Source organism: Furipterus horrens, unplaced genomic scaffold (assembly GCF_987537825.1).
Source record: "Furipterus horrens unplaced genomic scaffold, mFurHor1.1.pri manual_scaffold_6, whole genome shotgun sequence".
Taxonomy (NCBI): domain Eukaryota; kingdom Metazoa; phylum Chordata; class Mammalia; order Chiroptera; family Furipteridae; genus Furipterus; species Furipterus horrens.
The window spans coordinates 94235252-94259573 of NW_028327176.1; positions in this window are offsets into that span (position 1 = coordinate 94235252).

Consider the following 24322-nt stretch of genomic DNA (forward strand, 5'->3'; position numbering starts at 1 on the left):
GGTAAGGTAATTGCTTTTCCCTGGGAGGGGCTTGCTCTTCTCAAGCAAGATGGCTGCCACAGAATCCAGGAATATCCAGGTACAGAAAGCCCCCCAGTCACTCTCCCATGTCCTTTCTTTGTGCCTCCTACACTAGACTCTCTTCAAAAGACTGAAGTCTTTGCCACCTTCCCCTGACTAGGGCCCAAGGTGAGTGATTGTGAACACAAGACCTGTGCTTTAACCCCTTGAAGAGTTAAGAAAGAAAAAAATAGTGCTTTTGCCTCCAGTGTATCTTGTCTCTCCCCAGCAGAGACAAACTCCGTGGTCTTTCACCACTGAGTGCTACTTGGTCAGCTGATTCTGGCACCAGTGCTCTGTGTTTGAGAGCTTAGTTTGTTCCCTGCTTCTCTTGTTTCAAGGGAAAGTTCCCACAGCTGTGCTGCCACCTTGGCCCACTGCCCTTGTTAATGGGCCAGTCCCTTGAGTGACTTCACCCTTCCTACTGGTTGTGGGGTATTTTTTCCCCAATCCTTGGTTAAAAGCCTCCTTTTCAGGTATCTTCAGTTTACTTCAGGTGTCTAGTCCTCTCTTTAGTTTTATTTTTAATTTGGTTCTTGGAGGAGGTGCATGAGATTTCCTATTCCACCGCCATCTTTTTTTCTCTCTCAGCTGAGTTTCAAAAACAGGTCATCTGATGCTCAGTTGAAGGTCATTCTTGCTAGCTCAAGGATCCTGGGGACATATGGAAACCAGAGCTGTCCTGTGAAGAAAAAGGTGAGTTTAGGAGAAAGACCACTGGACTTGGTAGCCAAGAGACATAAACTGTGACTTCCCACAAGGCAGATCCCACACTGTCTGGCTCAGCACATTGCCTGGCTCAGAGTCTGCATGAGAGCTGATGCATGAGCAGGCGTGCTGTTGTGATGATGCTACCAATCACCAGTTGCCCATAGCTGCAGCATTCTGAATCATCCAAATAGTTTCTGCAGAGGAATATTCAAGTTCAACGCAAAATTTAATGCAGATTCATTGCTCTATTCACTCAGTCATTTTGAATGGGAAGACCACACAGTACATATGCTCACTCAACGATGTCTACTGACCCCACTGACTAGTACAGTGAAGTTGCCATTGTTCACACATGTGCATTCCAGTCCACTCTCCTTGGCTTCCAGGTTACATCAATGTTGCAGAAACCATTCTTGTTGTATTAACAATAGCTGGACTGTTCTGGACATTAACCTTCTAACCCAACAATTTTACTCCTAGCGTAAGTAAAAAACACATATCCTCAAAAAGACATACAAGAACACCCATAGTAGAGTTATTCATAATTACTCAAAATTGGAAACAATCCAAATTTTTTAACAGTAGAATTGATAACTAAATTGTGATATACAGTCATACCTTGGTGCTCATCAGCTTCAGAACTTGTCAAACCTGGTACTCATGCATTTTGATGAGAAAAAAAATGTTTCAGCACTTGGCACTTGCTTGACACTCCTTGCATTTGCTAGAACTTGTATGAGTCACCACCCCACAAGAGAAAATACTTTATCAATCATTGCTTCCTTGCTGCTCATCAGAACAAATTAATAATGAGTATTGAGGTACTACTATATATACATCCTATGGATGCTATTAAACAATACATGCAACAACATGGATGAACCTCAAAAACATGTTGAATGAAATAAATATTGCTCAAAAGGGATATACCAAATTAATCCATTTATATGAGGTCCTAGAATAGGCAAAACTAATGTATGGTTCAAAATATCAAAACACTGGTTGCCTGTCAGTTTGAGGCAGGGATGAACTGAGAAGGGGAACAAAAGAACTTTCTGGAGTGATGGGATGTTTTGTATCTTGATAAGGATTTGGGTTACAGAGCTGTATGCATTTTTCAGTGATATGATATACATACTGAAGTGTTTGTGGCTGAAATGCAGATGTCTACCACTCTGAAGTGCAGAAAAAATGTAAGATGATTACAAGGGTAAGGAATGGATGGATGGGTAGATGTGTGAAAGAAACAAGTGCGTCCTTTCTGTAGGTTTATAACTTTTCATAATATAATTAGGGGTATTATGAAAAAAATAAGTAAGACCTGGGTTTCACTCTTGGCTCTAATGCATACGGCCTCCAAGGACCCCTGTGGTCTCTCCTTGTCCACCTTTGCAGCTTCATTTCTCCCCACTCCACATCTCACTCTCCACACTGTGGCCACAACGACCTTCTTTTATTTCCTCAGACCTACCATGTACCTCCTGGGGGCCACAGGATTGTTGCCTATTCTGTCTCCTCTGAAGGCTCGCCTGCTTTTTTTCTCCCAGATAATGTCTCAGACCTCAGCTCAAACAACAATTCTCTGGGTACCTTCTGCCTCTGCCACTCCCCACCCCTAGCTCAGGTCTGCTCTTTTAGTTCTTGGAGAAACACATTTCTTTATGTCATAGTGTTATAGGGTAAAAGGCGGCTAGCCCCACAGCCTGTGGTTTGGGGGATGAGGGAAGGGGACAGCTTTCAAGATGCCTTTGCATATCTATGGCTGGTAGCTAGTGTCTTAGTAATGTAAATGGCTTTGGTTCTTGCAAGGTCCCAAAGGAGACAGGAGGGATTTTGACCATAGAATGGTGAGGAAAGAGCTTACAGGGCCTGTACAAGGTTCTGTGCATGGTCAGAACTGGTCACCACACCCATTGTGTCATAGGCCATGGTCAGGGATTTAAAAATAAGGCGGCAGCCATTTGGGAGAGAGAACCATGTGGTTTTGAAAGGGTGAGGAACCATGCAGTCTGAAAGAAGGAAAGAGGGGCTATGCAGCCTGAGCTAATAAGAAAGCTGGCCTGCTGGTGCTTTAATTGTGCCTGCCTCAGAGGACTCCAAAGCCTGGAATTGTGAACTTTTGAAATTTAGGACATATGGAGAGGACTCTCTTGGGACTTGTGCCTTTACTGGACTTCACCATGATCCAGTGCAACATGGAACATGCTTTTCTGGACTATTGTATGGAGGCTGATGACATCATACCCCAGATCCTGAATGGGGAACTTCTGGGCATGTTTTTAGCTTATAGACTTTTGGGGAGCAAGGGAAGTGCTAGGTTCTGTGGGAGAACAGGACTCTGAGCAGAAGTGCTCACAGCCCCGCCTCCCATTGGAATAGTGTAAATAAAGACCTGTTTTGCTCAATGCTAATTGTTGGGTTTTACACCAAGATGCCACATGAAAAAAAAGCCTTTAGTTCAGTAACAATAGCACTTACTATTAAACCCTTAATGTAACTGCTCTGTTCATACCCTCGCCCCAAGAGACTGACAGCTCCATGACAACAGGACCTGGTCCACTTGGGCTCACCAAGTCACACCTGCACCCAGCACGGTGCCTGGCCACAGCCCAGGCTCATGAAGTAGCTGCAGAATGAATGAATTTTTCTAATCAGCCTTGTGGCCCTGGAAAAGCCACAACTTCCCTTGGTCCATTTTTTGACTATCAAATGAGAAGATTGGGGAGGAGAATTCTTTCTTTTTACACAGGGCCATTTCAGAATAAATATTTGGAAATTGCATGTTTTTAATTCAAAATGAAAGCAATATTAATGAATCCTATCAAAAATATAATGCATATTCCTTTGACTAAAATTACTCACTTTGTTTAATAAAAGAATTTCAATCAGCAAATTGATGCTGCCTTTTAGCCACTAGAATGTTTCTAGTTGAGCATTTTAAGCAGCAGCCATAAGGATAAGAGGCAGCTTTCTAATATTTTATCTCTTGGAATTCAGAGGCCATTAGAGTCACAAAGCTCATTCACAGTTATGATCCCATTCCTTCCAAGTAGGTAAATTTATCATCTTTTCTTTGTAGATGATGAAAGTGTGGCTCAGAGAGGTAAAGTGACTCACCCAAGGCCACACAGCAGGTTGATGACAGAGCACACTTAATTAATTTAGGTAACAGTGAAGGGAACCATAGTTTTGCCACCCTAAATGTGCTTTTTTAGGATATTTATTCTAAGCTATTTATTAAGAAACAAAAAACTCAGAACTTTTGACCCTCCCCCTTTCCTGCCCAAGAGATTCAGACAGAGAAACCTGCTTCCAGAAGGGGAAATCTTAGAGCATTACCTCAGCTTAACTTGAATTATGTATGGTAAATAGAGGGCTTCAGACCAGTGCCTGTTAGCTAGATATCCCTTCTGTCCCATTGTTTCTGAGTCACCTAGCAAGGATTTTCCTTCCAGGTATGTTCAGCTCTTTTGCAACTACCTGTAAATAGCCCATTCTGACTTTTGAACCCTTAAAGACCTCATTCCTGCCAACCCCCTTTCTCCTTTGTCCAAAATTGCCTCATGTGCCCAGTGTTGCCTCACTGTCTTTGGAATTTTCATGTCTATGTAAATTCCCTATGCACATGTATTAAAACTTTGATTTTCTCGTGCTAATCTGTCTCTGTTAATTTGATGATTAGCCCAGCCAGAAGAACTTAGAAGAAGGAAAAGTATTAATTTTTTTAGCCCCCACAACAGAATAGTTTTGGAGCACATATCCACTCATCCTCTGTATGGTACTATACCAGGTGCTGGGAACACAGTGACAATGAAATGAATCTTCCTCTCTTCCTAGGTTTGCCATACCACCACACCAACCCTGCCCCAGTGACCACCCATCTCTTGGTTGTAGTGAGGCAGCATAAAAAGAAATTAGGGAAAACTCTGGACAAGTGCAATAAGGAAGTAGGAGTGGATATCACAGGCCAATAAGTCCCTAGGTCCTTTCACCAGAGCCCCCACCTCTATGAGTGACCAAAATAAAAGAGTTAATGGCAGGAAACACCTACCATGGTCACAAAAGTCAAGGACAGCAGGGACTGCCTAGAACTAGATCTATTCAAGATGGAGGGAAAATTGACCAGAGAAGCACCCCAAATTGACACCACAAGTAGAAGGGCCTCAGCCCCATCTCAGGACAATTAAGGCCATGCCACTTTCAGATCTGACCACATTAGGAACCAGACCCCCTCCCAACCAGAAGGCAGAGACAGAATTTGGAGCCACAACGTTCAGAGACAACCTACTCTTAGAAACATAAAATCCCAGGAACTGAATGATCCACTTGCGAGTTCACCTGTGTCCACATGTACTTCTGCCTCTTTCACAGCTGTCTCAACCCCTGATCCTGTTTCCAGGAACCTGAGTCTTTGCCTTGTTGTCTCTATCTGAATGAAATGTGCTTTGTTCTCACTCTGACTCATTCTTGAATTCTTTCCTGCATGAGTCAAGGGCCTGGAGGTCCCAGACCTTTCCAGGGCAGGGCCCACCTCTGGCACGGAACAGGTCTGGTGACAGTAGGATCTTCTCTCTCCTTGGACTGGAGCAGGGAGAGTCAAACACCTCGGGTGCCTTGGTCTGAATTTGTCAGAAACAGCCTCTAAGACAATGATGAGACAAGTAGTTTAACAAGGACGTGCCCCTCAAAAGAACGTATAAACAAGAGAGGACATACGGAAGGGAAAGAAGCCAATACAGGGAACAGTTACTATTGTGGCAACTGAAACCTGACCGCACTGGGCAGCTTTGCGAGAATGTAGGACTTGCCTCGAAGTTGGGTATTTATGACCAACTGCCATTCATTATCAGTTGGGGCTGCACCCAGGGTAATTTCCTAGAACCTCTGCCCTGCAAAAGGTCCTCAGCATGATTCTTCCAGTGGCTACAGTAAGCCCTCAGGCAGAGTCCACAACTACTTGCAGGAAAGAGACATCATTATGTGTGGAAATGACAAGGGAAGGGGAATGCTAACAGGTAGAGCACCAGTGACATCAGCTATGCCAGGGCACTGCCATCTGGGCAGAATCTGGGAAGGCCAGCTGCGAGCACTCTGGCTCCTCTGTGGCACTGTGCCAAATTCCTGCTGCCCCAGTCAAAGTACAGGCACCAGCCCTGGCAGAGTGAGGGCCTTAGCCCTGGCTTCTGAAGGACCCCACCCCTAGGTGCCTAGGCAGCACCAAAACAATTCAGTCTGCTCTCTGCCTCTGAGCTGGTGGCCCTGGGGGGCATTGCCCTCCAATCCAGAAAGGCAGCCCGTCTCTTTTCCCAGAACTGTGGGCTCATCTTGGTTATACCACTAATCACAGCTGATTTTCAAACTGTTTATGTATCTGCCTCCTAAATGAGACTAGTGTTCTTCAGGGACAAGGATTTTGTCTTTTTCTTTTAGGTGAATCCCCTAAGAACTATGCTTATCAGCACTTGGTATAAAAGCACAACATGTGTTTAACAAATATGGTTGAATGAATGAATAAATACATGGATAATGAATAAATGAATTCAATTCCCTATTGAAAAATGGAACTCATAAACACATTACCCCAGTAGAAAGTCTTTGAGGTTGACAGCGCTGTCTCCCAGATCAGAATGAAAGCTCCCATCAGACAAGAAGTCCTCTGGGCAGGGGCCGCGTCTCCCCTCAGACTGGGGCTCCCTGAAGACAGGGCTGTGTCTCCCCTCAGACTGGGGCTCCCTGAGGGCAGGGCCACATCTCCCCCATCCCAGACTGGATGCACCTCCAGGCATGGGCACATCCTGCAGGGTTGTTTCATTGGTAGGTTCCTTCTGTTAATGAGCTCAGAAAGGCCCTTTCCATGTTCTATTGATGAACAATTATAATGTTTTAATCTTGAATGTGTTGAGAATTTATAAATGCAGGGAGGAAAAGAAAGAAAGAAAGAAAGAAAGAAAGAAAGAAAGAAAGAAAGAAAGAAAGAAAGAAAGAAAGAAAGAAAGAAAGAAAGAAAGAGAGAGAGAGAGAGAGAGAGAGAGAGAGAGAGAAAGAAAGAAAGAAAGAAAGAAAGAAAGAAAGAAAGAAAGAAAGAAAGAAAGAAAGAAAGAAAGAAAGAGAGAGGGAGAAAGAAGGAAGGAGGGAAGGAAGGAGGGAAGAAGAGAAGTAGGAAGGAGGGAAGAATAGAAGTAGGAAGGAAGGAAGAGAGAGAGAGAAGACAGGCAAAGAAGGGCAAGTTGTGGCTAAGTTCTTTCCAGCTTGCAGCCCTCAGCCTTGAGGGAAACTAATGCTTGCGCAAAAACTGCATGAACAATTATTTCTGGCAGCTAAATATTTTAAATGCTGACCTGTATTTTCTCCCTCAGAAGCATACCACAACTATTTATTACAGTGCAGAAGCTGAATGGAAGGTGATTAAGTTTGATTTCTGGGTTAGGGATGAGCAGAGAGGAAAGGGGGTGGAGGTGGTAGGCAAAGGTGAATGGTCATGGGGAGGGAACAAGCAGATGGGACCTCCAAGACCAGCATCTCGTGGGGGCAGAGAAAAAGATCACCACCCAGCAAAGATACCTGGCCTGGATTACAGCATCTTTCTCTAAGGATCTTCAGGCTTGTTGCTTCTGTCCTCACCAGGGACAGGGAGTTGTGGTCGAGGAAGGGTACAAATGCCAGCTTTTTGCCCCATGGTTAATATCAAGGCTTTGGGGAAATTACATAGGAAATTCTTAGGCCTGTGTGATGATATGCCTGACCCTTCCCCAAAGCAGGGGTGAAAGTACCCCAAGTATCCTTTAAAGAGTCATGCCTGACTTCTCCTCCCCATGGTTTCAAGGACAGGTGGTCCACATGTTGGCTAATTTATACCAAGCTTGTAGCAACCGATCCAGTCCTTCCTTCTTGCTTATTTTACCCCGGCTATCCCCTGCGAGGCTGGAAGGATAGGTGCTGTTATTCCCATTTGATGTTGAAGGAGACTGAATTTTAGACTGGCAAGTGAGTTGTCCAAGTCTTCTCGTCTTCAAAAGATGAAGCCGAGTAAAAGGTCCCAGATGCCTGGGGTCCTCACGGCCCTTGTCTGTTTCATCACTGGCTTAACTCTGTGGTGTCTCTGTGGTGAGAAACAGCATGAAAAAATGGGATAGCACACCTGGACCACCCTTCAAACACAGGTAGGCACCCATCCCTCCCCAAAGCCTCGCTCAGTCGCCCCAGCCTCCTCTGCCCTGCTCCCAGTAGCATCTGCTATCTGCACTGCCCCTGAGTTCTTGGTTATATTAGTGTCACTCTTGCCCATATACCAGCCCGAGCATGGTCGCTTCAGGGATACATATCTGGCCCTTCAACGAGCTCCTGGAGGCCAGATGTCATGTCTTACCCTTCTCATTTATCCTTCACAGGACCTAGAGTGGTGCTGGGCATGGGGCAGAGAAGGAAAGGAATGGAATGGTGTCATAATAATAATGGCTAGCATTTATGAACACTTGCTTTGCACCAGGTACTACTGTGAGAAGTTCATTTACATTAACTCATTTAATCCTCACAGCACCCCCATCTATGGGCATCATTATCCTCCTTCCCATTGTGTCTCCATAGTTATATAACAGGTAAGCGACATTTTACCATTGGGCGTTAGAGTCCTCGCTCATAAATGTTACATTATATTTCCTTTCAGCTTAGGATCCATGCATGTGTGCTTACCTCTGCAAATGACCTGTTCATTCATTCATTCATTCATTCATTTTTAAACTTGCTCTCATTTACTGAGTGCCTACTGTGCCCAGTACCTGGTGCTAGTGCTTTACATACCCCTCTACCTCTCACTTCCAAACTGCAAAGTTGATGCTGTTATTATCTCCATTTTATAGTTGAAAAAGGCCAGGTGGTTTCCCCACAGTAACGCAGATGCTAAGTGATAGGGCTGGGATTTCAACTCAGGTCTCGTCTGGGTGGTTCCAAAGCCTGAGCTGTTTCCACCAAGATATGCTTCATCTCAGCTTCAATTACTCATTCACCAAACTCAGCCCAGAACAGAACCCAGCCCAAAGGGAAGAGTTAGCAGGAGCCTGCAGCCTCTGGAGTCTCTGGCAGGGGAAATGGCGATAATGAAGATGATTCTGGCACACCACCATGGCCTCTGTCATCCCAGACCATATGGCCACTCTAGGCTGACCCCAGTGATGGCCATTTTCCAGCACACACAGGAATCAGACAAGATAATATATGTGACAAGCCCACAGATGAACCCACAGGGTTCTCAGATGTGCCAGGAACCATTTCATTTTCTATTAGCTGATTAGAGCTCTCTTATATGTTCCTATTCTGTGGGTTATGGGGGGGGGCAACTAAGTTTTAGCACAATACAATAATCTAGGTATGACTCAATGATTTAAACAATTTTTTTAAAGGAACTATGCAGTTGTTTTAGAACCCAGTGCTGATTTCTTAATTTCCTACCTCCCTTTCCCTCCTGCTCTCCAGGATGGCCCCTCCATGGAGAGGCAGTGACTTGTGTGGCACTGGGAGGGAAGGACACATCTGACCTCAAGCTAGTCTTCAGGTGTCCGTGCGTTGGTCCCCAGTCAGATGGGGTGGTGTGGTCCACCTTAAGTGCTCAACTGGCCTTCCACTACTTGTGGGCCAAGCTGGTAACCCTCTGGCATGTTCTTTCTCCACTCCATCAGAGCTGGGCCATACTAGCACTCCATATAAAACTGGTTCTGTTTTGTCTCTTGGTCATGCTGAGGACCCTCTGAGGTCCTGCCCCGCAGCCTTCTCTGAGCTCTCAAAAAAACTTCCCAATCAGACTCACCTAAGTTCAGGGAAAGTAGAAACTTCTGGGCTCTACCTTAGGCACACAGAAACCAAAGGGTGTTCAAAGACCCAAATTCATGCCCTCTCTCCTAACCACACACCTGCATCCAGGTGACTTCAGTGCAGCCACCTCACATGGGGGAGGAATAGCCTGGGAGGTGATGACTTTCTTGAGTCCTTAGTGAGAGGGAATCAGAATGCCCTCTGCCGTGGTGTCTCCAGCATCAGTCCAGCAAGCCTTTCTTCTTGGAGAGAGAAACCAGATGTGGGTCTTCTGATACCTGCCCATCCCCTGCTCCCGCCCTCCTCCAAAGCCCCAGGACAAGAATTCAGTGCTCCCCATCCTATCTGACAGCACTCTCTATGTGAGCCCCGTGATCAGGTCCTCCAGGCCTGCTAATATGCACGAGACACCCTCTGCGCCAGACCCCGTCCATACCTCACAACTGCTCCACAAATGAGGCACTGCTCTAGCCCCTGGGAAGAGGCTAGAGGAGTTATCTGCCCATGGTCACAATGAGTGAGCCATGATACAAATCCCACTTGGTTTCACCAGAGCCCTCTAGACCACGGAGCCTTTGTTCAAAGTAGTCCCAACCTCTCCTTGGCTGGGATGACTAATTCATGGCTCTGCCTTAGAGGTAGAAGGCTGTGTGAAAAAGCAATTTAGTGGGGAAATTAAAACACATTGATTTTATATTTGCAAAATAGTGTCCCCATCACAAATGAGATATGTATTGTACATAGTAAAGCCCCAAACAATGTAAGGGATGATTGTCTTTATTGAGACATCCATTTTTATTGGAAAATTGAAGGAGGCTGTCCCTCTCAATGTAACAAAGGGGAATCAGGAGATCTGGGTTCTAATCCCATCTCAAAGACTTTGGGCAAGTAACTCCCCCAATCCGGGCCTCGGTTTCCTTCTCTAAACTATGATGGCAATAGATTTCTACATGCCTCTGCAGGCCACCAAGGAGCTGGAGACCTATTGTTGACAACCCCAGACTATAGCCCCTGCATGGTTCACACCAGACCTGGTCCAGGATGCCAGTGCTGAGGAGTCAAAAGGTTTGGTCTTGTTTGGTGCCTTATGTCCACTCTGGCACAGAGTTCTGCATGGCCCACAAGGAGCCATGGGCTCTGGGCAGTCTCCTCTCTGCCCTTCAGCCTGCAAAGGACCTTGTCTCCCCAATGGTAGACAAGCCGCATCCCTGATGTGCCAACTCCAGATGAGCTGAGGATGGTACTTACTGTCTGCCCACAGTGCCCTTCCTACCCTTCTATTTTCTGAGCTTGCAAAGGGCAAGAAGTTTATATGCATATAAAAGGGTAACAAAGGGCGTTTTCAATGAAAGTATTCTGCATGGGTTCTCCAGCCTGGTGTGGTTACCTTCACAGAGAGAAAGATTAAACAGGACAAGGCATAGCTCACTAACAACAATACCCATGTATTTACTGAGCATCTACCATGTGTCAGGTGGTACTCTGCTCTTTCCACTTATTGACTCATCTACTCCACCAAACCACTCTTTGAGGTGAGTTCTAATATTACTGCATTTTACAGATTTGCACCCAGGGAGGTTACATGGCAATTGGAAGGGAATTGGTCAGGTCCAACCTGGTAAACAGAAACCACTCCATATTGGAACCAGAGGGAATCGAATGCAGTAAATTGGTTGCTCAGATGATGGGGAGCTGGGAGACCAACAAAAGAAAGGGAGACAACCTAGAGACTAATGTCAGCAGGAAGCCACTGCCACCCCAGGCCCGGGGATAAGGAAGCAGTGGTAGAGCCAGACCCTAGGGGTAGGGCCACCTGGAACCTCATGGACCTGTTGGGAGAGATCTAGAACCAACCGAAAGGCAGAACCTGCTGGAAGTACCACCAAAGGGGGAAAAACACTCTGCTCCTTCCCTCCTCCAGCTCTCCAATTTCCGTAAGGGCCTCCTACTGGTGAATCCAGAAGCCAGTCAAGCTCAGGAGAGAACCTGAGAGATGCAGCCTGCAGGGCTGAGTCCCCACAATGTAAAGTAGGGGTGTGGGGGGGGGGCTTGTAGATATGGATCTCAGGGCAAAGGAGCCTGGGCCTGGCACAGGCTACAGATCCAGCTTAGAGTCTACCTTGAGTGTCCTCCTTCTAGAATGGGAGAGAAGACCTGTACCTTTAACCATTGCAGACAGAGTGAATAAAGACTGTAAGGGACAGACAGATAGCTGAGACTGAAGGTCACAGGGGGCAGGGCTTAGGGCAGACTGCAGGTGGAGAGCAGAAGTGGGGGTTAAGGACTGACATTTACCTGCAGATCAATTGATCCATGTTCCCAGACACTGGCGCATTGTGTGGGCAAGTGGACATGAGTTGAGGACAACCAGAGGAAATTCAGTGATGAGTCGACAGCCAGTGGCAGCCACAGAAGCAGAGGAGGAGGCCACAGTGAGGCCATGCCCCAGGATGCTCAGCACCTACCTGCGATGTGAGGCTGGGGGAAGTGAAGAAGGAGCCATCACAACTTTTCGGTGTGAGCTGAAGAGAGGGCTGAGGAGGGAAATAATAACAACCTCCCAGTCTTTAAAGGTTCTTTATCCAAAGCGTCTTTGGTCGGGCCTTCCGAAGAAATCCTGGAACAAGGATTTGAATACAAGTGGTTCATTTGGCCTGGACCTCAGGAAGCACAGAGTCAAAAGAAGAGAGGCAGCCAATTCAGTGCGCTGCTGATTAGGCACCACTGTGAGCAACTGGGCTCAGTCCTGCTGGGGACCCCTGGGGCTGTGTGGACACACACCTGGGTTGTTCCACCTGAGAGGCAAGGACACTGGAGAGTTTATCCTCCAGTCCCCATGGGTCATTGGCCAGGGGCTGCCTCTGACCGTACCTCCCAGGCACTTCCAGCCTGCCCACACAGGAGCCATGGCACTCATGGGGACATGGGTGGGGCTCCGACAACCCCTGTTAAACTGGGAATGACAGTGCCACTAGAGGGGACTCGAACTTCAGGAAGTGTAGAAGTCAGAGGGTGACTGGGACAGACCTCACTTGAAAATCTGAAAGAATTCTAGAGAACTCCTCATTCCTACCCTCGCATCCCCACTTAAGTTCATCATCTCCGAGGACTGCTTTTCCTCCCGCAACCTGGAGGGAATCATGAGCACTGGAAGAAGGCAGAGGCTGTTGGTCATTCTAAATGTTAATAGAAATCAAGTTCCCTAACCTCCCCCTGCCATCCAGCCCAATCGCTCTCCTCACACCCAGGTTGCTTGCTCCCCAAATGTGGACTTCATACCCACTTCCTAGGAAGATAGTATGAGCCTAAGTCTGGTGAGAAGAAGGTTCATGGGGTGAAGACAGAACCCAACTCCAATCTCCTTTCTTTCCTGTGCAAGGAAGGGTTTCATGGTAGCGTGGGCCCAGTTTCCCTCACCTCCTCTTTCTCCTCCATCCTCCTCTCCCCACCCCCAGGTTGTTGCTTCAAAGACCCAGACGTGCTGCCTTTTATCTCTACTTCAAGTATTCTGAGTTCTAATTAAGTTTATTTCAGCCTTCTGATTTGAGAAGCCTTATCTGGAATACTTAACCTGCACAAATAAATTGTGGAGCCGGCAGCACTGGCCCAGCATGCTAATTGAACTTCACACGGGAGCTCAGACAGAGCCAAGCAGCCAGGTTGCCAAGAAGCCCTGAGAGAAGGGAGGAAGGGAGGCGCCCACCTGTCTAAGGATAAGAGAGGGACTGGTCTGAGCCTTTTGTGACCCAAAGATTTGGGTCACTTGACAACTGAATCGCTCAGCAGCTGGGGTTTACTGAGCTGGGAGTAAATCTGGAGATCCTCCCAAGGCTTGTTCCAGCTCCAGATGTCTGGCTCTGCCCATAGACCTGGCCCAATTTCATGGACTGTGCTTTATACAGCACAGTCCTGGCTTCTTGGGGTGTGTCTGGGGGACAGGGAGAAGCATCAGCCAGAATGACTGAGGGAAACAAACCTGACTGTGAGGCGAGTGACTTGTAAAGACTTTCTTAAAAGGCCAGGCCAGAAGGAAAGGACACCAGTCTGTGAATGCCAGTCCCTCCTTTGCCAGTAACTGGCTCAGGCACGTCACCCCTCTGCACCTCGGTGTTCACACGGGGGTTGGATTAGCTCAGAGCTTAGGTCTGTGCTGTGTGCAGCACTTGCTTCAAAGGCCTCAGGACCATCTGAGGCTGAGTGACGCTCCGATCTCGAAATCTCTTCAGTTGAAGCAGCTGCCAAGTGTCTGTAATCTACTGGAATCATGAAAGATTAATTTGTGAGAAACAAATGATGCTGTAGTTAAAAACTAGTGTGAACTATGAGGCGGGATGATTTCTTTACCCCTTTCCGAGTCTAACCATCTCAGCTTCCTAATGACGGGACCCTGGTTCAATGGTCTCTCTCTGGTCCCAGAGGGATAGGTCCCTGAATATATTGCATTTTACTTCTCAGAGATGTTTTTTCTCTGGCGTCTAGGCAGACGAATCCACAGAGCATCCTTCCTTCCCCCAACCACACACATTTCCCAAGGATGTCGGCTGAGCTGGGGCAGATGGTAGAGGGAGAGCTGAGGGACGTTCCAAAGAGACCATCTTTAGGGGAAATCACAGTCCAATGGACCTAGAATCCACACTGCCAGAGCCAGAGCCAGAACGACCTGCACCTGTGAATGATGATGGGCTGTGGCAAAGAAGCATACGTGGAGGTAGGGTAACCAGGGAAGGTTTCCTGGAAGGTGCAGGGAAGGATAGGAACCCACTAAAAGAGTAAAAGGGTCAAGACTGAGTGGATAACATGTCCAGATGGGGCCTCACACAAAGTTTCAGGTCCTGAAAAAGATGAGAGGCAAGACACAGTGAGCTTGGCACCCCTGGCCCAGTTGGATCCAAATTCTTCTGAGCTCCGAAGCAGGTCTAAGAGACCAAGGATTGCCTCTTCTTTGTGTGCACATGCGCGGGAAACATTTAAACCAGGTTTGCTCTGTCAAACCAGTTCCCCTTACCTGAGAGACAGGGGAGGAGAGAAGGAAAGGTCATGAAGACATGGCTGGCCAGGCCAGGTGTGCAGGACACAGGGAGGCCAGGCGCTAACAGGAAGACTGAGGTTGAAGCTCCGCCCCCACCCCACCCACCCATTGCTCTTTCTTCACCTCCCACAGCCAAATGCTGAGCCAGAGAGGACAAGAGGATGGCAGGAGAGAGCTGTGCTGGGCATCTTCTGTTTGCCTCCCTGGATCTGTTCCCACTCTCCTCCCCTTGCCCCTTCCCCCAGGAGGCTGTTGTATATGGACCCCCTCAATGGACTCCCTGCCTCCTGGCTTCTAATTGGGTTTGGCCAACAAAGAGATCAGAGGGAGGGTAAAGAATGAGCTGTGATGTCATTCCCCAGCTCTCATCATGTGGGTCACAGCTCCCTCCAGGTGGTCCTTGCCACACAACTCCCTCTTCCTCTGGGTCCAGGTGACTGTTCCTCTCCTCCCACTTTCACCCCTAGGATCTGGAATGGCCTTGCTGTTAGGCCCTCTGGGTACTGTGATTTCTCTACACCCTGCCTTCACCTTTAAATGGACCCTTTATTAGACTCTTCAAATGACCCAGTTTGCATGTGACATCTGTATCCTGTCTGGCCCATTTCAGCTTAAGTCTGGGGATCCCAGGCCTTGGGGTGCTTTACCCAGCCACACTGTGACCCCGAGTCCATTGTTAAGCCCACGCCCCACTTCATTTTCTCCTGGGCATTATTTCCAAAGTGCAGACTCTGCTCTTAGAGTTCTGTACCTGGCAGCTCACTTCTTGGCGAGATGGCCCCTCTCATTACAGATGCAGGCACAATGTGATCACATTAAAAATAAACACAATGCCAGTGCTTAACTCCTGAAGGCACAGCTTTTCTCCTGAGTTTCCTAGGCGCAGACTGTGTTGAGCTGAATTAGGTTGATGGAGGAATTAAATAAGGATTAAGAAGTTGGAAGGTGCCTGCTAATCTAGCAATCAGACAAACCTGTGAAAAATTACCTTTCGTTCTTTTCTAAAACATGAATTTTTAAAAAAATCAAGCAGTTGGCTCTTTTGTTAATTAGAAGACCAGCACAAACTGTGGACTACTCAGGTAAGCACACCTGGTGGGAAAGGAAGAGAACAGAGGTAGATGGCCCGCAGGGATCCACATTAATGGGGGACCCACATGCCCAGAGTGGGCCGAGATGACCGCTCAGCCTCCAGATCTGGCCGGAACCCCTGGCCCTCCCTGGCAGCATGCATTTCAGGCTGCTTCCCGAGCTGTTCTCTTTGGGGGCTTCCCCATGATTAGAAAGTCAGAGCCAAAGGCCAATGTTATTTTCTGCTCTTAAACCCACTTCCTAGGAAGGTTATACATGCATTACGGGAAAGCATGGGTTTTGGATCAACCCCAAAATGTCAAGATCAACTCTCAGCTCTGCTGTGTGATCTCAGGCAAGAAGCTTTATCTCTCTTGAGCCTCAGTTTTCTTGCTGCAAAATGAGTCATATCCTGGGGCTGCTGTGAAGATAAGGAAAATGACCCAACTAATTACCTGGCTCATAGTAACCTAATAAATGCAAGTCCCTTCTCTTTACTTCCCATTGTCCTTCAAAGATAAAACCATTTTGGGGGCCATGTTTTTCTTATCTAGATGATTGCAATAGCTTCTGCCTTAAACATTTATTTTCCCTTTGGTCTGTTCCACATGCCTTCTGCCATTTTCTGGGAGCAGGACCCCCCACCCCAGTTCTTTACCCATTTATTTTAATTTTTTTTAACCCTCACCCGATGATATTTTTTTACTGATTTCAGAGAGAAGAAGGGAGAGAAAGAGAAGCATTGATGTGAGAGAGAAACATCAACCAGTTGCCTTCCATATGCACCTCGACTGGGTATCAAACTTGCAACCTAGGTATGTAACCTGACTGGGGATCAAACCCGAAACCTTTCTGATGTACGGGATGATGCTCCAAACAACTTAGCCACCTGTCCAGGGCCTTCACTCCTTCCTTTAAAAAGGAGCTCTTCCTAGACTCCATCTGATTCTGGTGGGGCTGTCAACCCCAGGACTCCCACCCCAGTGCATCTCCAAACCACGGGAACTGGGCCCCAGAGCAGCCATGTCACCTGATCAGAATTTTCTCTTTTCTGGGTAGTGAATGTAAAGATAGGATCCCAAAGCAGCTGTAAGTCATGTCTCTAGGATGTGGAGCACCCTGAGAACATGAAGAGAAGGGGAAAGAGGGCCTTAAGAAACTTAAACCCGAACCAATCACCGGGATCTCCAGAGCCCACTTCCCAGTTCTGTGAGTTTCCTAACTAGTTCCAGTCAATCCTTTTGTGCCTGAGATGACCAGGGTTGGTTTCCAATGTTCACTGCCAAAGCCTCTTACTGGCTTCCCAGAATTCTCTTTTGACCCCCTACTTTCCATTCTTGACATCTCATGCAGAGTGAACTTCTAAAATCACAAATCCAGTCATGTCCCTCCCCCTTTATAATGCTTCTGTGGCTTCCTACTGCTTTTAGGATAAAGACCAAAATCTTTAATATGGCCTACAAGGTCTCACTTGCCTTTCCAGCCCTTTCTCTCACCAAGACACCCCTGCACCTTGCTCTCTCCATGCTCCCACTCCTTCTGGGCTTTTGTTCTCATGACTTAGAATACTTCCCACTTGCTCTTCACCTAAAAAACCTTCTTCTCAGACTTCATATCTCAGGAAAAGTCTTACTTCCTCAGTAAAGCCTTCCCTGATGCACCTACAGGCTTTTTCCAGTTTGATCAAGCTCCTATAACAGATTCCTCTCACCATTTGTGATCTTGTATCGATGTATGTCATTGTTGCATTGCTGTCCATCTCCCTGACCAGGCTGCAAGCTTCAAGAGTGCAGAACCATGCCTGCCTCATTAACTCTACCTCACCTCCGCTTGGAAAGTGCCAGCACAGTAGGTGCTCATAAATTTTGTTGAATAAATGGAGGAGTAACCCATGTAGGAAGTATAACACAGTCCTAGTTATTCTTCATTCATGAAATCTCTTCCAGGATGCTTTTCCAGACTGTCTGAAACTACACAGGCTTCTTAATTAGTCTCTCCCTCCCCTGTTCCAGCTAATCCATCGGATCGCTTGTCTTTCTAAAAACATCTGCACAATAACCTCCAGTGACTTCCTGGTGCCCAGCATATACAAAAATCATCCACTCACTGGAGTTCCCCAAAGTTATGCCTGCTAGACAGCACCCCACAGTAGTTCCCTTGCCATCCCTCCCACCCCTCACACTTTCTTCACATGGCTGCTCATGCTGTTTCCTCTGGGTCTCCCTTCTCTTGCTTGTGATCCATAGCTACCTTCTACAAATCCCTGCTCATAACTATGGTCTCTGTAGAACTCCCTTAATTAAACTCAGCCTACAGTAAGTGCTCTCTCTCTCTCTCTCTCTCTCTCTCTCTCTCTCTCTCTCTCTCTCTCTCTCTTTCTGAGTTCTTCTTGCAGCAATCCATTGATTATATTTCAGCTTGACCTGTTTTCCAAATATTGCATGATCAGTATAGTTCCTTCTAAGTCACTGAACCCTTTCACATGCATTATCTGATTTGATCTTAACAACTTTGCAGGGAAGTTGGGACAAATATTTTATGGAATCATTTCATCATAAGGATGAGAAACGCACTGAGTTAACTTAAGGGCGGCGAGGGGGGACTTACTGCAAAGACTCTGATAAAAAGCACGTATCCTTTCAGGCAGTGCAGGCTGGTGGCGAGGGGCCTGGAGAGGTGTCCCGAAGCCTCTTTCTCTTTCTCATCTGTTAGTCTCTCTTCTCTCTGTCCATCTGCTCCACTCTGCTCTCTGCAAACCTGCCTCCTCTGAAAAGTTCCCCATAAATTAATTCATGTCAACATACCTTTGAGTAGCCTTGGGCCAAATTTAGCCCCAGTTGTGACCTTATCACCCCAGGTCCCAACAGCATCCAAATGATTACAGTCTCATCTCAACGTCTCAGTCCAAATTCTCAAGAAACACTGATTGGTTGTTAACCAGCCAGTCCAGCGGTAACTGTGAGTCACTTGCCCAGCCTGGTACAGGCCGCTGGAGGATAGGTTGCATTGCCCACTGCCAATTCAGCAAGACCTGGGGAGGGAGGGGCATTGGGCTGAACAACCAAAACAACAGTGTAGCATAAGGGGTACAAATGTAAGCAGTAAAATCACATCATCTGTGTACAAGTCCCAGCTATGGTAACCACTGTCTCGTGATCTTGGAAAGCCACTCCATCTGTCTAAGTCTTCGTTTCCTCAACCTGAACTGGAGATAATAATGGCATCAGCAGTACAGGATCTCTGTGGCAATCCCATAAAGCACATAGCACAGTGCCTGGTACATGGTAAGTGCTCAATAAACCTTAGCTGCTAATGTCTGCTACAGTAGGTATTGTTATTCTCATTTGATTATTGCCAAAGGTTGCCCATGGTCCTCAATCACTACTGGAGTCCCACACAGAACCTGCAGATTCAGAATCCTGGGAACAGGGCCTCAGATCCATATTTTGAAAGAGCTGCCGTGGGTGATTCTGAGCACACCACTAATTAATCTAACTCAGCTCCCCAGTTTATAGACAGGAACCCAAGGCCTCAGCTCATCCCAGGCTATACACAAGCTGGTGTATGGACCCAGGACCCTGACCCCTTGTGTGCAAACCAAAGATTCGGCTCCCAAAGGTAGGATCTGCACATGCTCCCATCGCTGGAGCCCTCAGGTCCTCAGAGAGGGGAGTTGCTCAATAGGACTCTGCATGCACACCACCCTCAGGTGGTGCCATGGGTCAGCACCAGGGCTCTGGAATCAGCGCATCTGGGTTGGGACCCAGGTCAGCCTCTCACTTGCTGTGTGACTTCCAGGGAGTTAGGTTTTGTGCTTCTTATGTGTAAAATAGGCTGATGGATTATTATAAGGTTTAAATTGAATTATTATAAGGTTTAAATGAGTTACGGTGTGTGAGGATTTTAGAACAGTACGTGAGGCAAAGCTATAACTATCAGCTTTTATTATTAATGGTAAGCATATACCTCTGGGTCTCTTTTTGGCCATTAGTTGGTACAGATATATACTAAAAAAAGACTTTGACAAAGTGTTTATAAAATCACAAATATGTAAAGGATAGTACATACATCTGATAAAAACTCTGGGACCCAAACTCCATATACAAACTTTCTGTTTCCAGTGGACCTTGAATAAATAACCACAAATACACTGGTGTCTTCACCCAAGAAGCACCTGACTCTGAAGACACTCACCACACACACACACACACACACACACAATGAAGAACTTGCTAAAGGTGGGTTGTGTCCTTCCTCCACCTCCAGCTCCCTGAGGGTGGGGCCGGTCTTGCTCAGACTGGGGTTTCCTGAGGGCGGGGCCAGTCTCCCCTCAAACAGGGGCTCCCTATGGTTATGAATTGCCTCTTTACATCCAACTTGGGGTGGGGCCTCTGGACACCCACTGTCCCTTCACTGCTGACCTTTAATGCCTGGGGCAAGGCATTTACTGCCTAATAAATTGTCCTCTTCCCAATCTCAAACACTTAGGGCTAATGAGTTTTCTCCATGCCACTTCTTGCAACTCTAATTGCTCCATGCCATGTTTTATGTATTTTAATTAGTGCTTTAAATTTTATACCTAAATCTCAAGGCACTCTAGCAAAAGGTCCCTCTTGAGAAACTTGAGTAAATAAATTCTTCCCTGGCAGATGACAGCCCGGAACCTTGAGATGATGCATATTAACGTGTCATCTGCTGCACCATGCTGTCATCTGGCGCAGCCTTGAGGGCAGGTGTCTGGGGTCTCCCCAGCAGCCCTTTCTGCCTCCACTTGTAGGAAACAAGGACATAGTAACTCCCAAACCAGTACAAAATCAGCAATAACAAAGGGCAAATGTAATTAAAGGGTCTCTGAGAGGGGAGTTGACAGCATTGGCATATTCACAAATCACAATAGGGGCATTTAGATAATCAGTTAGATTGTAACTCTGGAGTAACCAGTAATGGAGAAATGGGGGAGGAGAGGGGTAGGGGGAGCTAATTGCATTAGGGCGCGGAAGCTGATCACTCTCACTTTAGGGCCAGGAAGCTAAGCAATTTCACTTTAGGGTGGCAATGTCAGGGTGGGGAAGCTAAGACTATAAAACCAGCTTGCGCGCACATCCTCCTGGCCGAGGGTGCGCCCAGCTCTGCAGACTCGTGAATAAAGGCCTCGCTTTACTGCTCAAGTCCTGTGTCCCTGTTTTTATTGTGAGCATTTCCCACACACTTCTGTCCCCTTAGGTGCACTGCTGCTTCCAAAGATGTGGTCTGGTTGGTCACCATACTCCCAAATTCTTCGGTTGAAGACACATGTTCCAGGCTTGCTTTGTTCAAAGTGCTATCGCAGCTACTGCAGGGCGGTGGTCCTCGGTCTGTGGTCAACTCCATTCACCTGGAGCGTCTCCACAGACTACTCCTCTTGAAGTCTGGGTTCCACAGGTCTGGAGGGGACCCTGGCATTCCTAGTTCCTTTAACTCCCAGGTAATTCTGTCCCGAAGACTGGGTGGAGAAGCAGCATTGTAGGAAACTCAGACCTGAACAAGCACATCCAGGCTCCCCCGGTCTCATGGCTGGCACATTCACCCCCATGAAACTAGGGGCTCCCTTAGCACTGGCTCCATCTGTCTTGTTCACTGCTATAGCACCAGGGGTAGAGCCTGCCTAGCATACTGTAGGTGTCCCACAAATATTTATTGGATGAAACCTAAGCCACCCCTCTCCATAGGCACTGTCTATGCCTCACATTTCCAGCGTAGGTTCCACCCCTTACTAGTGGGACGGTCTTGAGTCTCTCTTTTTAAGCCTCAATTTCCACATCTTTAAAATGGGGATGATATCAATTATCTACCCACACAGTTCCCATGTGGATGAAGAGTGAGAATATGCGTTCCCAGGGCCTGGTACCCGTTGGCACTCAGCAAGCCTCAGCCATCAGTACGCACACACTTATTCTCTGTCGCAGGGGAGTCCCTCCAGTCCTCTGTCCTGGTGATGGACTGTCTGGGATGGAGTCACACCCACGGAGGGCAAAAGTGGGGTTCAGCAGGGGGTCTGAGGAACAGAGGCCGGCATTGGGAACACAGGAATGCAGATTTGAGTTTCTGATTCCACTGACTTACTCTGTGACCTGAGCATGCCTCCCGACCTCTCTGAGCCTCTGACCCCCACCTGCTGCCCTCCCCCCAGCCCCTGTGCATTCTGTGGCTCTCTGGTTAGCAAGTCACTTTGCTGACAAGGGCAGCTAGCTGCCCTTGGGCCTTCATTCTGTGTCTGACCAGCAACAGCCAGCCCGTACACTCTCAGAATGAAAGTGGAGCACGCAAATGCAGCTGCGGAGAGAGAAGTCCCCTGATTCAACAGCCCCTGGACAATTCCTATTCTAACAGTCACAGAAACTCTGTGGTCAGACTCAGGGGCTTTCTCTCTGTCCCATCAACTCTGGGAGAGAGAACGAGGCCATGGAGGCCATTTCTGCTCAGTCACAACATGACAGCACAGTCATCTCTGGTGTCTCTCCCCCACCCACCCCACCCCCACCCCCACCCCACATGGAGAAACAGCATATTGGTCGGAGAGAAACTGTCTCGGTCACATTCTCCCCTCACAGAAGAAATGTGAGTTTCTGGGATGGGCTTGTGGTGGAGAAGGTGGTGGAGAAAACTGGTGCCGATGCTGGGGGCGGGCACTACGGAAGCCAGCTCCCATGCGCTTCGCCAAGCTTCTCGAAGCAGGGGGTGCTTCCTGCCCACCAAGCCTGCTGCAATCTTCCTACTCAGAACTTCTAAGCGTCATATCCTGTCTGCCTGGCAGAATTACACACTCCTGTGTCTGATTTGGGGCTGTTATTCCCATCCCTGGGGCTGTGCCTTTCTTAAAAGTCAGCTAATAGAGTGGGCGACACAACAGCTCAGAATCAGCGAGAATGGGGACCAAAGCCCCGTTTTGCTAATTTCCATGGACGATTTACTTCTACCTTGTTAAGTCTCTGCTTCCTCGCCTGTAAAATAACTTCTAATGTGCCTAGTACAGCACCTTGCCCACTGGACATGCTCAGGAAGTTAATAATAACAATATACTATGAAGGAGTCCTTGTGCTTCAGCGCCTTCAGGGTAGGAGCACATCTTAGGGCTCTTTAAAACCTCAGCATCCAGCTAAGGGTCAAACTCACAGAAGCCAGGAGAGTCAGCCAGACCAGAATGTGGCTGTCCCACATCTGTTTACAGCCACACAGATGCCATAATTAATAGTTCATCTCTGCCGCCCCATTCCCAGGTACCACTTAGGCAGGGAGGGCGCATGTGGCTTTGGTTGAGGAAGGCCCAGAGGGAGGCCAAGCCCAACACTCCGTTGGCAGGGCTGGCACTGGGGCTGGCGCAGGGCTGCAGGCATAGAGCTACTGGGTGCATGTCGTTACCTCGGCAAACGGGAGTATAATTAATCTTCAGCGCTCCCCTTTCATTAAGCCTGAATTTATACCTGAATTAACTTTTCCCACCCAGTTAAGGCACATAGGAGGTTCTGTCAGCCACAGGTGTGCCAAGCACAGCTGTGACTGTTGGTGGAGTAGGGACCGTGCTGACCCTCCACCCAAGAGCCCTGAGCTTGGGGGTGGCTGTGTGGGATGGTTGAGTTTCCAAGCTCCATCCTGGGCCCTGGGCACAAGACAGAAAGGGGCAATCTGGAAGTTCAGGAGAGTGCTGCCTCGCCTCGCAGGAACAGTGGGGTGGAGCACATGGCCCACATGGCCATGGTAGGACTGTATTGACTGCCTCTAGTCTCTCCTGCTGAAATAGACCAGCACCTTCCTCTAGGATCTAGACTGGCCAACCCCGGGTGGGGGCCGGGGACCCCTGTTCCAATGAGGGAGGTGAAGTGTGCTGGGCTTCTTAAGTGTCTCCTTGAGCTGGTGTTAGGACCTAGCACAGGCCAGAAACACATGCAGGCACACCCCCCTGTGTGCAGAGGGAGGTGTTGGTGGAAGTCCCCTCAGGTTCTGGTTTTCTCTAAAGGGGACCCCTCTAGCTTTTTCTCTCTGGCCCCAGAGATCATGAAACTGCCAGTGTTTTCTTGACATCATTCTGGAATAAACGGTCAGATGCCAATGCCCTCCACTCTGGGAAGTGGGATGTGTCAAGGCACCTTTTTGCAGACAGCAGAAGGACTGATGTGCCCTGATTATCTCCTGAGCAGCTTCCCTGTGAGTCATCTGAGTGAAAGATTTTCTAGGAACTACTCAGCCTCTCAGTGTTGTGACAAGAGAAGGGGACTTAACATCCCCACAAATGATTCCTGTATAGGGTGTTCCTCCTCCTCCAGTTCAAGACCCTCAGGTCTTCTCAGTAAGCCATCCCCCCCACACCCATCCATGTGCTGAGTACTTAAGGGTATCTGAGTAAAGGGGGGAAGGGGAGGTGTCCAGCAAGGTGCCTGCAAAATCTCAATTAATCCTTTACTGCATGATCTTTGTCCTCTAGTGGTTTAAAATCCAGTGAGGGAGACAAGACAGGCAACAGAGGCATGACTGGCACGTGGGGGGTGGTGAACACTCAGAAGTTGTGAGTGAGTAAATGCCAGAATGAGTGTTTGGGACTCAGATCACACCCTTCAGAGGAGGAAAACTATTTTGGGCTGGTTCTGAGTCACCAGAAATTTCTCAGCGGAG